The sequence below is a fragment of the Panthera pardus genome, unplaced genomic scaffold, assembly GCF_024362965.1.
Source record: "Panthera pardus isolate Hobbes unplaced genomic scaffold, ASM2436296v1 HiC_scaffold_2, whole genome shotgun sequence".
NCBI lineage: Eukaryota > Metazoa > Chordata > Mammalia > Carnivora > Felidae > Panthera > Panthera pardus.
This window is the reverse complement of record NW_026526765.1, coordinates 101,028,970-101,043,019: the sequence shown is the minus strand read 5'-3', so window position 1 is coordinate 101,043,019 and position 14,050 is coordinate 101,028,970. Positions and strand designations below refer to the sequence as shown.

The window sequence follows — 14,050 nt, the reverse complement described above, 5'->3', positions numbered from 1 at the left end:
TTTTGTGTTTTGATTTCTCTTACATGCAGCAAAATGAACTTCTAACCAATACTCTTTCAAAGCACAATCTTCGCACCATCACAAGCAATCCGGCTCGTAGAACAAGATTCTCTTTCCTCATTTCACAACATGTGGGAATTGAGGCAGGTGGGAAATCATAAAGTGAGCAACTTCCCTTTTACCGAATCAAATTCTGCCTCTCAGCCCTTAGCTTCTGAAACCTCTCAGCAGTGTTTGAGCCACTGGCTACTTCCTCTCCCTTGAAATTTTCTCCGTCTTTACTTCTGTGATACTGTGTCTCCATGCTTTGTTGGCCCACTTTCTAGGGTATCTGAAAGGCTATATAAGATTTTAACAGGGCACAGGTGGTGGAGGTAAGGGTTTAAAATCCTTAGGTCGAATGTAAAACTAACCCTTTAATCCCTAAGGGTTGAATCAATGGAGTTTCAGTCATTTCCAAATTATTTTCCCATGTTTACTCTATGGGTACTTAACTGTCCTTTGGATAGTAGGTCATTTATTCGTTCAGTGAGTTTTTATTATGTGACTGCTGTGTGCCAGGTCTGTGAAAAGTAGTGTAAAAACAAACCCTAAGGGTAAGGAGTTCTCATCTGAAACAAACTGGGTAAACATGATTTCATTTTCAAACTGATAGAGGAAGGACATCATTTGCATACTCACACTGAAAGGATTATTTCCGGGTCGAACACAGTATGTGTTAGGCAGCAGCTCCCCCTGGCATCCTTCCTCCTGAGAGGGAGGGCACTACACCCAGGCCCAGACTGATAGCTCCTCACAACCCCTAGAGGGGTTCTGGGGGTTCTGCTCCCGAATCTGCTGAATCTGTCTTCTCTGGGCAGTCTGTGAGATGACATCCCCAGAACGTCTCCCGGCTTCTCTGATTAAACCCAAGCACTCCAAAGTGAAATGTTTAGGGAAAACAAAAACAAAACCAAAAACAACCCAACCTACAAATGTAAGGAATTGCTCATATAACCTTGCTCCTTTCAGAGCCTGGACCTCTCACCCTTGTTCTCTCCGCCTTGGACAGGCACAGTACAGTGTTGCACTTGCAAAAATACTGGGGTGATCTGGGAGAACTCTTCCCTATACACAGAAAGGGGTGTGATGGTGTCCAGTCTCAGAATTCTTTACTCCTTACAAAACTACAAACCCACCGGTAGCTTCCCTCCTGGGACAGTAAAAGAGGCTGCCTTCCTCCTCTTTATGACCAGTCCTGGTGCCTGTTCTTGATTCTATGCCCTGCCTCTTCCTGGGTCTTCCTCCCATTGGTCTTCCTCTTTCCTGTATCTTCGACCTCTCTTCTTTGTGACTAGCTCTTTTTCATCAGCATTTAAACACACTCAAAATCTCTTCCAGTTGCAGGAACATATGGAATGGATTGATTGTGTTATAAATTTTGGATGAGGATGGACCTCTGAGCTGTTCAGTTGCTTCTTGTACATCTGAAAACGTGCTGGGTCTTCTGGGGGTTGTAGGCCCATTAGCAGATCACTTTTGTACTGAACATTCTGCAACATTTTTTCAGTTACTGCCACCAGATCACTCCCTCGGTGGATCAGCACTCTAGCTTCTCTGGAAAGGCCTCTGATTCCCCATGTGTGGAATGTTGCTCCTCTCCCATTACTGAGCGTGATGGGCAGAATGGATGGTGATAGAAGCTGCTGGAAGGCTGTGTACCACACACCATTTCCTCCACTCTGACATCTCCTTGAACACGAGTCTTCAAGACATATTGGTTCCATACACCAACAATCCCTCAGCAGGGGCTGAGGGGATGTCTGTGTATCTAGTCCACTGTAAACGAGGGCACTTAAATGTGTGCTTTGTGTCTAAAGACCAGATGAATAAAAGGGCAGTGTTAGGAAAAGTGGCTGAAAAATTCATAAAAGTTACTTCTATTTTCCTTATAGAGATGTCCGTTAGTATTTTTTGAAATCATCCTTCAGAATTAAAAGACTAATTTCTTCACTTGAATCCATATGAAGGAAATCTGATACATTAAAACAAAAAACAGAAAACAAAAACCAACCTTCTTCCTTTACCTGGAAAGCCAGCTTCCAGGGTCAAGATAATGTGTGCAAGCACACTGATGCAAGCTGCATCTTGCTGGGACTCCTTAGCTGTGGAACATGCAAAATGACAGCGCCTGAGGTGGGCTTCATTCAGGTGAAAGCTTCTGGGGGCTTTCAGGCGGACAGGAATAAAAATTTGGGTTAGAAGTTGGCCAAGCTACAGGGTTTTTGAAGAACCTAGACGACCTCCATTTCCCAGGGGCGTGGTCTCAAGTCTCATCTGAAACGGGAAACTGTCTGTAGGACCTCCCCATCCAACATCATCACCAAGTGTTCCACCACGCCCCTTCTCCCACCAAAGGATGCCAATCCACAGCCTGGCAAACCCCACCTAAGCGGGTCTGCTAATGTGTTCAATTGTGTTGAAAGTCAAAACGGAGGTCTGAGCAAACAATTCACTTTGAAAGACACCGGGAGAAGCCTGAGAGAAGATCCCTGCAGTGTGTTACAGATAGAGGGGACAGCTTTGGACAGCATGCTTGTTTATTCATGTCTCGGGTGGGGGTGGGCGAGCGCATCTGTGGGCAATCTTTTGGACTTTGTCCAGATATGAGTGCAGGCTTTGTTGATAACGAGTGACTTTGACGTTGAGGTCACAGTGTGTGCACAACCTCTGGTGTATGTTTGTCTAGGCTGAAAGGACACACTGATGTCTGTTCGCACACATTATCTTGACCCTTTCCTGCAGCCACTCAGTACGCTTGGAAGGGAGAACAGCTCCTTGAATGTTTTTCATGCCTTTTCCTGTGTGCTCCTCCCATGCCTACTCAGGCCTCTCCCGGTACATCTTGATCTCCATCTACCCGTCTCACTGGATTCTGGACCATGCCACCCCCTTTGCAAGTTCTCCTTTCTGGATCAAGCCACTCAAATCCACTTTTATTTTGATGCCAGTGGTGGGACTGACTTGCTTTAGGTTTCGACAGTAAGAAACCCTGTTGGTTCTAGCACTCCCTAGTGCCTATTTCCCAGATGGAACTTTCCTGGGGCAGAGGGAAAAAAGAATCCGATTCCTTTTGCTACATAAATAGATGCGACACTCAAACTCAGAGAATTTCTTGAACATTTGTGGGCTTGTGTAATCACCTCTGAAGTCCAAAGTCACTAAAGCTTTCTGATTAACTACTTGTATGCAGTAACTTTAATGCCTTAAAAAAAAAAAAAACCAAAAAAAAAAAAAAAACGAAAAGAAACAAAGAAATGAAATACTTTGCAGTCCCGGCAACCTACTGAGATTTACTAAGATTCTGGGGAGGATTACTTCCCTCTGATGACATTGAGGCCTTTGCTTTGTCAAGAACTGCTGGCAGCTGAGGGTTTCGCAAACGGAATTCAGAAGGAAGGAAAATATTTCGTGATGGCATCACTCTGAGCCAAGCACAGCATTCGCTAAATGGCTGCCCTGTAGGGTCAGCATGGACACAACCACGGGCGGCATTTACCAAATCTGTCAACAGAGGGCAAGGGGGTGCCAGCACAGAGGACGCTGACCCCATCACCGGTGTTTGTAAGTGACAACCACCCTGCAAATATCAGCCCGTGGGATGACTGCAGCGCTGAAGCAGTGCGAATGTGAGGGAACGTGAGGGTAGGGAGATCGTGGGACATTCCTACAGAGGGTTGGGGAGGGAGGGGTTTTTGGCAGAACCGAGGGTCTCAACCCAGTCCTGCTGGTTTGGAAGAGAAGTGGGTTTTCTATGTAAACTGACCCCCGGGGCTGGGAGAAGAGAGAACAGAAACCTTAGCCAGGGAGGGTTTCTGAACAAGGTGCAGTTCAGCCCAGGGGGAGCTGCAGAGCTGGGGTGGGGCTCCCTGACTCGTCAAACTGCCCAGTGGGCACCAGCCTGGGTGGAAATGAACAAGTCAGTTGGCCCGTGAAACAGTTCTCCTTCCTGCCGGCCATGCTGAGGGGATTCTGCCCCTAGGTAGCGTAGTCAGTCCCCCAGGCAATCCCCAGACACAGGTAACGGCTTGGCTCCGGTGAGAAATGGCTGGCTTCATGTTTCCCCCCAGTATGACTTCCTGTACATCCGCGAGGGGCCCTGCCCACTCCCCTGCAGAGCTCGGGAGCCGAGCTGAGAAGGAAAAAACAAGGCTGATTCATGTTTGTGATTAACTTCTCACTGAATGCTGTAATCCCAGACGCAGAACCGGCCCAGCTGTCAGGGCTTGGCTGGGGACTCCGCTCTCCGAGGAAGGGCTGGTGGCCTCGGGTCCTGCAGCAAGCCCGCTCCAGCCAACCTGCCATCGCCACCCTCTGAGGGCTGTGTCTCAGATGTCACCCCCCTTCTGGGCCCCTTCTTCTGCCTCCACGGTCGGATCTCTCCCTTCACATAACCTTTCGGCATCCTCTGTACCTCCTTCACGGTACTTGCCTTTCCCACACCTTGACTCGAGGGGGACAACCAGGTTCCCCTTCTCGGAGGTGCCCAGCCGGATACCAGGCACAGGTGAGGACTCAGTAAACCACAAAAGAACTGAACAGCATGGGATGACCTCCCTGAAAGACTGCACTGGACAGAAGAGAAGCCCAAAGCAAATTCCAGCCTCTCGTCTGCAGCTCAGCTGGCCTGGGCTGGGGCGGGGCGGGGGGGGGGGGGGGGGGACAGTGTGCAGTGTAGACGTGACCTCCCTCTGCTTTTCTCAACAATAATCCCAGCCCCTTGTTATGATAAACTACTTGCTCCTTGCTCGGCAGTACATTCAGGAACTGGACTTCTGCCAAGGAAAACTCAGGAGCAATGGTAGGGACTATTGAAATAAATTAATGGCCTATGATAAATACAGGAAAAACAGTGCTAGGTAATACGCTTATACACCAACAAGAATCACATGGTTATTTGAGAGGAAGAGTTTTTACATAAATATGTATGATTTTAAGTAATAAGGCTGATTTTTTTTTTTAAATAAAAAAGTAATTCACAACCTATTTAGCCAAGTAAATACTGGCCCTTCAAAGTTGACATCAATAACGCAGAATGCTATGACTGCCTAAAAACAGCCCTGTTCTTTTTGGAGGTCTTCAGGGCTAGTCCAGGAGGGACATCAGATACATGACTTCATAGTTACGCTTTTTGGCTTCAAGTAGCAAATGAGATCACTCACCCTGATTATTGGCCTGATTCGCCAGACGTGGCTTTGAACTACTTTTGACGTTTTCCAAAATTTAAACCCACCTTCAGAAAAACAAGCCTTTGCTGCTTCGCAGGCATGCAAAAAAAAAAGAAGGTACTGTAAGTTCTGGAGTTGCAGAGAAAGATTCCAAAGCTGTTGTGAGCAAGAAAAATGTCAGCGTCAACCTCACAGGTAACCACTGCAAACATGCAAGTTCTAATTTCTTTGTTTGGAGATCTGTCATGTCACTTTAGAATCAGACTTCATACTTGCTCCTCTGTGGAGACTGTCATCAGGTTCCGTTTGCACAAGATAGTTGACCCGCATCAAGGAATTTCAACTTTGAATACCAGACCGGCTATGACATTTGGATCAGTGGGAGCCTTTGCAAATCAGTACAAAAACCTGAGCAGCCCACACAGGTGTTTCCCCAGCTGGCCACCCTGTAGGAGACACATGGCGTGAAATAACTAACAGCAGCCTTTTTACTTCTAACCTGGCGTAAATCACCCTGACTCGATTTTGAGGGGGTTAGAATGTGCAGGAGTGACTGGGCTGGCCCCAGCATCAAGCAGCTAAGTGATAACCTTGCTGCTCTCCGTGTAGAGTTTAGGGCTGGTTTTTGCCCTCGTGACAGTAGAATGCCACGACTCACTTCCAGATGAGAGTCAAAACACTCCCAGCACTAACTCTGTGCTTAACGCAAATCAAACCCCAAATGCCCGGTGTGTGAGGAAAGGCTCTGGGTAGTGCACTTCGGGAGACTGAGCTGGGCAGAACTTCTTGTCACCCCACGCTTAATTCATGCTGCCCCAGGAGGAGGTCGAGCTCTTGTTTTTCCCCCTCTCCCTTCCTCTCCTTCCTAAGAAACCAGCAGTGAAAGGGCAGTAATTTACCGTGTAAATCTCCATCTGTTTGCGAAGCTAAATTCTTGCTTTCCTGCTCCCCCCTAAGGCGGTGGGAACAGCATCTCCCAGTTCCCCAGCACCCCCGGGACACCCCGGCCCTGGGAAAACCTGCGTGCCCTGCCACCCTCTGTTTGGGGTCCATGTCTAGACTGCAGGTGACATGGGCTTGCACAGCTCCGGCCACATCTTTCCTGGAGAGCGAGCAGATACACTAACACTCCTTGGCAGAAAGAGCTGCTTTTCTTCCCTCACCGCAGGACGATAAGTTGCACAGAAAGGCCATGCACAGAAAGACCACAAAAGTGGCCTTGGCCATGAAACCCGTAAGGGGACATAACACGTTTATGAAGCCCAAGTGCCCCTAACCTGAACTGTAACATAGCCAGGGACAGGGCAGTTCTGATCAGCAGTCCTACTGCCCACTGTTCTGTAGGGATGACACTAAGATTCTGAGATTTTCCATGGGTTAGTTGGGGGGGGGGGGTGCGGACAGTAGATGGAAACGGGGCCTCTAAGGGGCTTCCATTCCACTTAGGATGGTTACAAGCATAGATTCTGACACCAAAGTGCCTGGGTTTGAATCTGGGCCCTACCACAGTGTGAACTTTGGGCAACTTGTTTAATCATTTTGTGTCTCAACTCCTCTTGGTAGAAAGGGTAGAGAAATAGCACCTTCCATATAGGGTCGCTGTGAGGATTAAATAATTGAATATATACCCGGGCTTAGAACAGGGTTGGACACATAGGCTGTGCTCTATGAGGGTGGGCTATTATTACTTGCAAGACAAGACCCAAGTCAAAAGTCATCTCCCATAAGGGCAAGGTCATCTGTGAGGACGTTCGGGGAGAATATGTTGGTTGGAGAAAAACCAAGGGTCTATGGGATTGAGGTAGGCAGGATGGACTTCTAGGGAAAGGTGGGGCCCAACTCATGACCTTGAGGCATGGTCTACACTGACCCTTTTCCTCTAACCTACTCCGATCACCCATGAATATGGGGCCACCACCCACCAGGAAGACCTCAGGCCTCTCTTCCCAAGCCCTCTATGACACATGTATTACCGTCCCCCCCATCCTGCACCTCACCTCCAAACCTGGTCTTTTTGGCTTCATCTTTGATTCCTGTGTCTGTCTACATGCTATTGGATCATGTGAGAGATTTCAGTTCAGGTCTGTTCTGAGTGACGAGCTGGGGCGACAAAGGTGAGCGTCAAACAATATCAAATATTACCCTGGAGATGCTCCCAGTCTGTTGACAGGCAAGGGAACAGCTCCCCAAGTCAACATGTGGAGAGTGACTGCCATGAGAACACAGGAGGAGGGCTTGGTCCAGGGGTGGAGAGAGGTCAGAACTCTTCACAGCTGACGAGGAGGAGCCAGGGCCAGGGGGGTACAGTGGGGGGTGGAGGGGGGATGGTGTTCCAGACAGAAGGAAGTCCTCGAAGTGTAGTCTGGACCCCCAACACTCTCTGTGAACACTTTGTGGGACTGTCCTTGTGTCCGTCTCTTCCTTCAGCTGCCTCAGAGGCTCCCAAGGCCAAAGATGCACCTGGGCCTGAAGAAGACACCACCCGATGGGCTGCACAGCAGGTGGGGTGGGGGATGGGGACCCTCCAGGCAGGAGACACAGCATTAGCAAAGACCACAGCAAGAAGGCATGGCACCAACTTTTAAACCAGACCCCTCCTATCAATCAGCTCTATCATCTGGAACAAGTTGCTTTGCCTCTCTTGAGTTCTGATAACAGAACGGGCAGAAGAATATGCCACAGAGTGGTTATGAGGACTGAGTGAGACACCTGAGGAATATCTAATCATAAGCCCTTCCTATGTGCACGGCCAGAAGGGAGAGTCAAGGTCCCAACCCCCCTCTCTCATTCAGCTGTCTGTGTTTATGACAATACCAGGTGAGTCTGCTGTTGTATGCACGTGTGTGTGTGTGTGTGTGTATTCTTTATATGTATGTCAGTATCTTCAACAAATGTTGTCAAGTCAAAAAAGTAAGTTGCCGAACAGCGGGTTTAGCATGCTACCACGTATAAACAATGCTGAAGGCCTTGAAGAAAGGATTTGCATTGGTGCCTTTTGAGGAGAGGAGTTAGGTGGCTGGGAGACAAAAGCAGAAGGGAAACTCTTTCTATTTACTTTTTTGTACAGTTAGAATTTTGAACCATGTGAATGTGTAACCTACACAAAACATTAAAAAAAAAATAGTTGCCTTAAAAAGGTAACGAATGCTGGTTGCCCCTTGATGGATGCATGGATAAACAAAATGTGGCACATACATACAAAGGAATATTATTCAGCCCTAAAAAATAAGGACATCTGGCACATGCTACACTATGGATGAGACTTGAGGACATTACGCAAACTGCAGCCGGCCACAAAAAGATTAATACTGCATGAGGACACTTACCCGAGATACCAAGAGTAATCAAATTCCCAGGAACAAAAAGTAGAATGCTGGTTGCCAGGGGCTGCAGGGAGGGGGCAATCGGGAGCTGTGGTCTAGCGGGTACAGAGTTTTCATTCTGCCAGATCAAGAGAATTTTGCAGATTGCTTATACAGTCTTATACAAATGTGCAACTAAATGTGGTTAAGATGGTAAATTTTATGTTGTCTATATCCTACCACTACTGGATTAGATTGATTTCGTCACCCCACCTCTGCCGGCTCTGAATGCAGCTGGTAGTATAATGTGTGGGAGGATTTCAGGTGTCTGCTTCTCTGCCCGGCCTCTCCCCTGCCCCGATTTCCCAAATACCTGATTGCAAATCCAGATTATCTGATTGCTCTCTGCTTTCGTTTTTTTAGTCTGAAAAGCAGGAACTCGATTTCCCAGCCCTGATACCTTAATTGGATTATTATATATCGGTGCTTTTCCACTCAGGTTCCCAACCATTATGATAAAACCAATCCTCTCGGATTGTCTAACTTCATTTTACGACCTCCCCTCTCCCCAGGCTTAGAAGAAGGCTACCAAGTTAGCGTGTTTAAAATGCTTTGAGCCCTTGATTTAAATAAGGCTAAGTACACAGGATCCTTTTGACTAGTGGGCATGCTTGATTGTATATCTTGTGAACACTGTGATGGTTACTCCTACCCAAAGGAGGGACGAAAGCAGAGAGCAAAGAATCCTCTGGCCGAACCGTGAGGTCGGCCCTCAAGTGCAGAAGCAGTGTCAGTACCCTGAGCCTCACGAGCATCATCAGCTCCCTGAGAAAGGTGGCAGAGAGGCGGGACAGATGCACAAAAGGCTGTGTTTGTTCTCTGGATGTTCCTGCCAAATACTGTTATAACACCCTGCCTCTAACTGGCAAACCAAATAGTGCACGCCATCCTCCTAGGCTAAAACTTGTAGGTTACATTATACCCTGAAATTAACATTAAAAACCAAACTACTTATTTTGAAGGGCTTTTCACAACTTAATCCCTGACTGGTGTGGTGGGGAGTTGTCAAGAGGGTCTTACCTCCCATCACCACGCCCCCCCCACCGCCACCAGCCTTCCCTCCTCAGGGGGAGAACTCGGATGGAGAGGAGCAGTCATTCTCCTCTCCTCCCTTGACCTAGCTAGATTGACCTGAGTGGGATTTCTAAGGCTGTTTCTCATTCTTTCTTGACATACCAAGTCTAAATTCCATTGCCTGCCTTTCCACACCCATTATGACTGGACTCTACCTTTCCATCCAGCCAACTTCTCAGTCTCTCTTGCCTCATCCTTGGGCCTGGGGGCTTGGGACCCTGTGAATCCTCCCTTATGCCTCTCTTGCAAAACCAGGCACCAATCCAAGCCTCCACCAGCCCAAATCTATCTTTTCCTCCTCCGAATTCCTATGGCATTTATAGTTAACACCCTACAATTTACTGAATCACTTAATTATATCCTCTTGGGTACTGGTAGTGATTACATCTTGCATTTTACTCTGGCCTCCTGAGTAGATATTGAACCCCAGTGGGGCAGAAACCATACTTTATATATATCTATTAGGTCCAGAGAGCACGTAATAATAATGGTGGCCATTTATAAAGCACTCAGTGTATACCAGACAGTACTATATGTATGCAATTTATTTAATACTCGTAATACCTCTAATGAGGCATAGTAATTTTATGTCGATTTTTCAGGTGAGAAAACCAACACACAAACAGAGTAGCAAGGACATGTGGCTGATAAGGGCTGAGTCTGGGGTCAGATCAGTGGTCTCCAAAGGCCTTAATCCAGACTTTGACAGATATAAGAAAACTGAAGTCAAGAAAATACTTTCCTGGGATCATCCCCTTAGGAAGGCAGTGAGCTGGAACCACACCCAATGATTCTAAAACATGTAAGCTCCACTATAAAGGGAGCTCCTGGGAACAGGGACTTTTGCCAGTTTTGTTGACTGGTGTATCAGCAACTCTTGGAGCGGTGCCTGGCTCACACACAGTAGGGTGCTCAATAAAATATTTACTGAATGAACAAGTGAAATCTCACCTGCAAACCTCCACCAAGTGCCCATCAAGCGTAAAGAATTGCTAACAGCATGAGAAAAACAATGTAAAAAAAAACACTCTAATTTGCTTGACTTAAATCCACTTGCTGCAGAATACTAGAAAGAGAAATGTGTTGCAAACCTAGGTTCCCAGCGTGATGCCAAATTTGTCCTTTTCAGCTTGGGAGGGCTGGGGGGCTTCCCACTCCCTGTCTGTTCCTTTCCTTCAATCCTTCCTCTGTGAAAACAGTCTGCCACCAAACAAAACACACAAAGTCCCAAAATGATTATTTGAAATTATTTGGATTTTTTTTTTTTTTTTTTTGCCCTATGCCATAACCATGTAAAAGCAATGAAAACAAAACCAAGACTTTTAGGCCCAATTACTGTCAAAAAGTCATTCTCTCCAGTTACTTTGATGGTTTATTTCTTTTTAAAATTCAGCATAGCCTTACAGGAGTATGAGGGAGTAACAGCTGGCATATGGTGGTGACAGTGGAAATTAGAAAGGACTGGTGTCGAGGCTTTGTGATTAGCTGGATGAGGGCCTATAAGGGCTCCTGACAGGACTTCCAGGACACCCATAGCATCACTGAAAGGTCAGAGAAATGGAGGGGTCAAGTTCAGCTGGAAGGAAAGATGGTGAATTTTACTCTCCTACAAGCTCGTTATGCTCCGGCCTTACTAACCACTTTCAGTTTTTTTTTCAAACCACATCACCTTCATCTATTTGAATGAATGAGAGAATATTATTTCTGGAATGTTCTTCTCCCAAATGCCCCCGTGGCTTGCTTAGTTTAGACATCACCTCTTCAGAAAGGCCCTCTTGACCTGACCTCACACCTGAAGTGGCCATCTAGTCTTGTCCCTTCTCTGTGTTTTCTTTTCATCAAGGCTCTCAGCACTAGCTGAAGTCTTCTTGTTTGCATATTTGTTTGTGGTCTATGTCTCCTCAACTCTAGTGTGAATTCCAGGAGAGCAGAAACATCTTCCTCTACTCAACCACACTGCATTCGCAGAGCCTGGATGAGTGTCAGGCACAGACAAAGCGTTCAGGTGGAAACGTCAGGTGGCAACATTCAGCTCACAGTGGAAAATGTGGGTCTTGAGCTCAGGGAAGTGGGGCAGTTTGAAGATGTGAGTCCGGACTGTAATCCAAAGAGCCAAAAGCAGGCACAAACTCTTTAAGTCCAATTTGGGGTAATTAGCTCAAGCCAGTGTAAGAAAATGCTCCCCAAAAAGTATTTTTCTAGACCAAAGTAAGAAGAAACGGCTAAAGTGATCCTTTGTCCTTTCTTTGAGGAAGGTTGGCACAGCTTCTGTTGCTTCCAGTAAGATTGTGTACAGGTGTAAAACTGGAAAACATTAATGAAGGGAAGAACTAAAAAGTAGTGAGCATGTGCTCCAGTATCTTCAAGTTCTCTGCCATGTGGCAGCTGTCCCGTGTGTTCACTAACACAACAGTCAATCCCTGTTACAACTTGAGTACTACTATGGACAGGGCTCCAGAATATAGAGTTAAATCAAAAACGCAGGTGCAGGGGCACCTGGGTGGCTTGGTTGGTTAAATGCCCAACTTGGGCTTAGGCCATCATCTCCCAGCTCGTGATTTTGAGCCCTGCGTCAGGCTCTGTGCTGATGGCTCAGAGCCTGGAGCCTGCTGCGGATTCTGTGTCTCCCTTGCTCTCTGCCCTCCCCTGCTCTCTCTCCCTCTCTGTCTCAAAAATAAATAAACCTTAAGAAAATTTTTTTAAAGGCAGGTGCAGAGCAATGTAAATCATATGCTACCTTTTGCATAAAAAGGATGAAATAAAGAAGAATTTACTTAGATTTGCGTGAACGCTGGAGAGATACAGACCAAGGTAATAAATGTGGTTACATATTGAGGCAAGTGAGGTGGGGAACAGGATAGCTAGGCACAGGATGGGAGCAAGTCTTCTCACGGCATACTTATCCATACTGTTTTAATTCTTGAACTATGTGAATGAACTAACTCTTAGAAAAAATAAAATCGCGTGAGTTGCATTTCATTGATGGTCATTTGGGTCATAAAGCTCAATGATCACCTCACCAAAGTTTGGCACAGGTGATAGTAAAGATTCAAGCTGGGGGAGGCATCTTAGAGTAAAGAGTACAAATGGGAGAGGACATTATACTCACGTATTCACAGATGAACAGAACTGGGGACTGAAGTGATGTTTCCAATTCTGGAGGCAGACTCCTGACTTGGTTTTGTTCTTCATAATCATTAAAATGACTGCACTGAGAATGACAAAGTTTAATTATTCTTTCTCGCATGAACAATGTCATGACAGGTGAAAAATCATCTAAGCTACACAAACCTGGGTAGGTCTGAGCCATCGGTTAAGCAGGGGGAGAGCAGTTTATTTCTCAGCCTTCTGCTGCTTTGGTCCCTTTATTGTTTGTGATAGAAAAACTTCTGGTGGGAGTGAGGGGTGGGTGGGTGATGGGTATTGAGGAGGGCACATTTTGGGATGAGCACTGGGTGTTGTATGGAAACCAATTTGACAATAAATTTCATATATTGAAAAAAAAATTTAAAAAAAAAAAAGAAAAAGAAAAACTTGTAAACGGAGTAAATGCCCACCAGTAGGAGTCTGGTTACATAAATAAGTAAATGTGATGCATGAATACAATGGAATCCCATGTGGCCTCCCCATTAAAAATGATAATACATCTGGGAATATCTACGAAAGTTGAACATACATTTACCCTACAACCCAGCAGTCCCACTTCTGTGTACATACCCAACAGGAACGTGTGTATATATTCACCACAAACGTGCAGAAGAATGTTCACAGCAGCGCTATTCATAACGGTCCCAGACAGGAACCTACCCAAATGTCTGTCAAAAGGAGGCTGGGTGAGTAAAATGTGGTTACAGGCATTCAGTAGAATGCCATATAGACATGAGGGTGGGTGAACAATAAACACAATGATATGGATGCATCTAACAAACATAATGTTGAGTGAAAGCTGAAAGAAAGAATCACACTGTATGATACTATTTACGTGATGTTCAAAGGAGGCATAGCTAATCCCGGGCAGTCGGGACAGTGGTTATCTTGGGAAGGAGTGGTGACTAGGAGAGGGGCAAGAGAGGTTTCTGGAATGCCGGTGATGTTCTGTTTCTTGCTTTGGCTATTGGCTACATAGGCATGTTCACTTTGTGAGAATTTGTGGCACTGTAGACATAGGATTTGTGCACTTTTCTGTGCTCACGTTAAACACCAAGAAGAAAAAAGAAGGAAAAAGAAGAGTGAGACTGACCTACATTTATTGACATGGAATGTGGAAAGATGTGCAGACCCTGTTATAGGGAGGAAAAGCTCATGTGGTATATTTGACTTGTGTGGATATCAAGCTGTAAGGACCTATATGCATAGAGAGTTACTTCCTCATAAATGTTAACAACGCTTACCTTTAGGTCAGATTTT

The 14,050-nt window shown here is 46.2% G+C and overlaps 1 long non-coding RNA gene across 1 annotated transcript; it reads right to left on the bottom strand.

Annotated features, from left to right (window-relative positions):
- Window positions 1-8,538: 8,538 nt before the first annotated feature.
- Window positions 8,539-12,848, bottom strand: LOC109275091 (uncharacterized). Its single transcript, XR_002083973.2, has 3 exons — window positions 12,753-12,848; window positions 10,735-10,843; window positions 8,539-8,648 (listed from the first exon to the last, which is right to left on the bottom strand). It is a non-coding gene; the product is annotated as an uncharacterized LOC109275091 (long non-coding RNA).
- Between the last annotated feature and the right edge of the window lie 1,202 nt (window positions 12,849-14,050).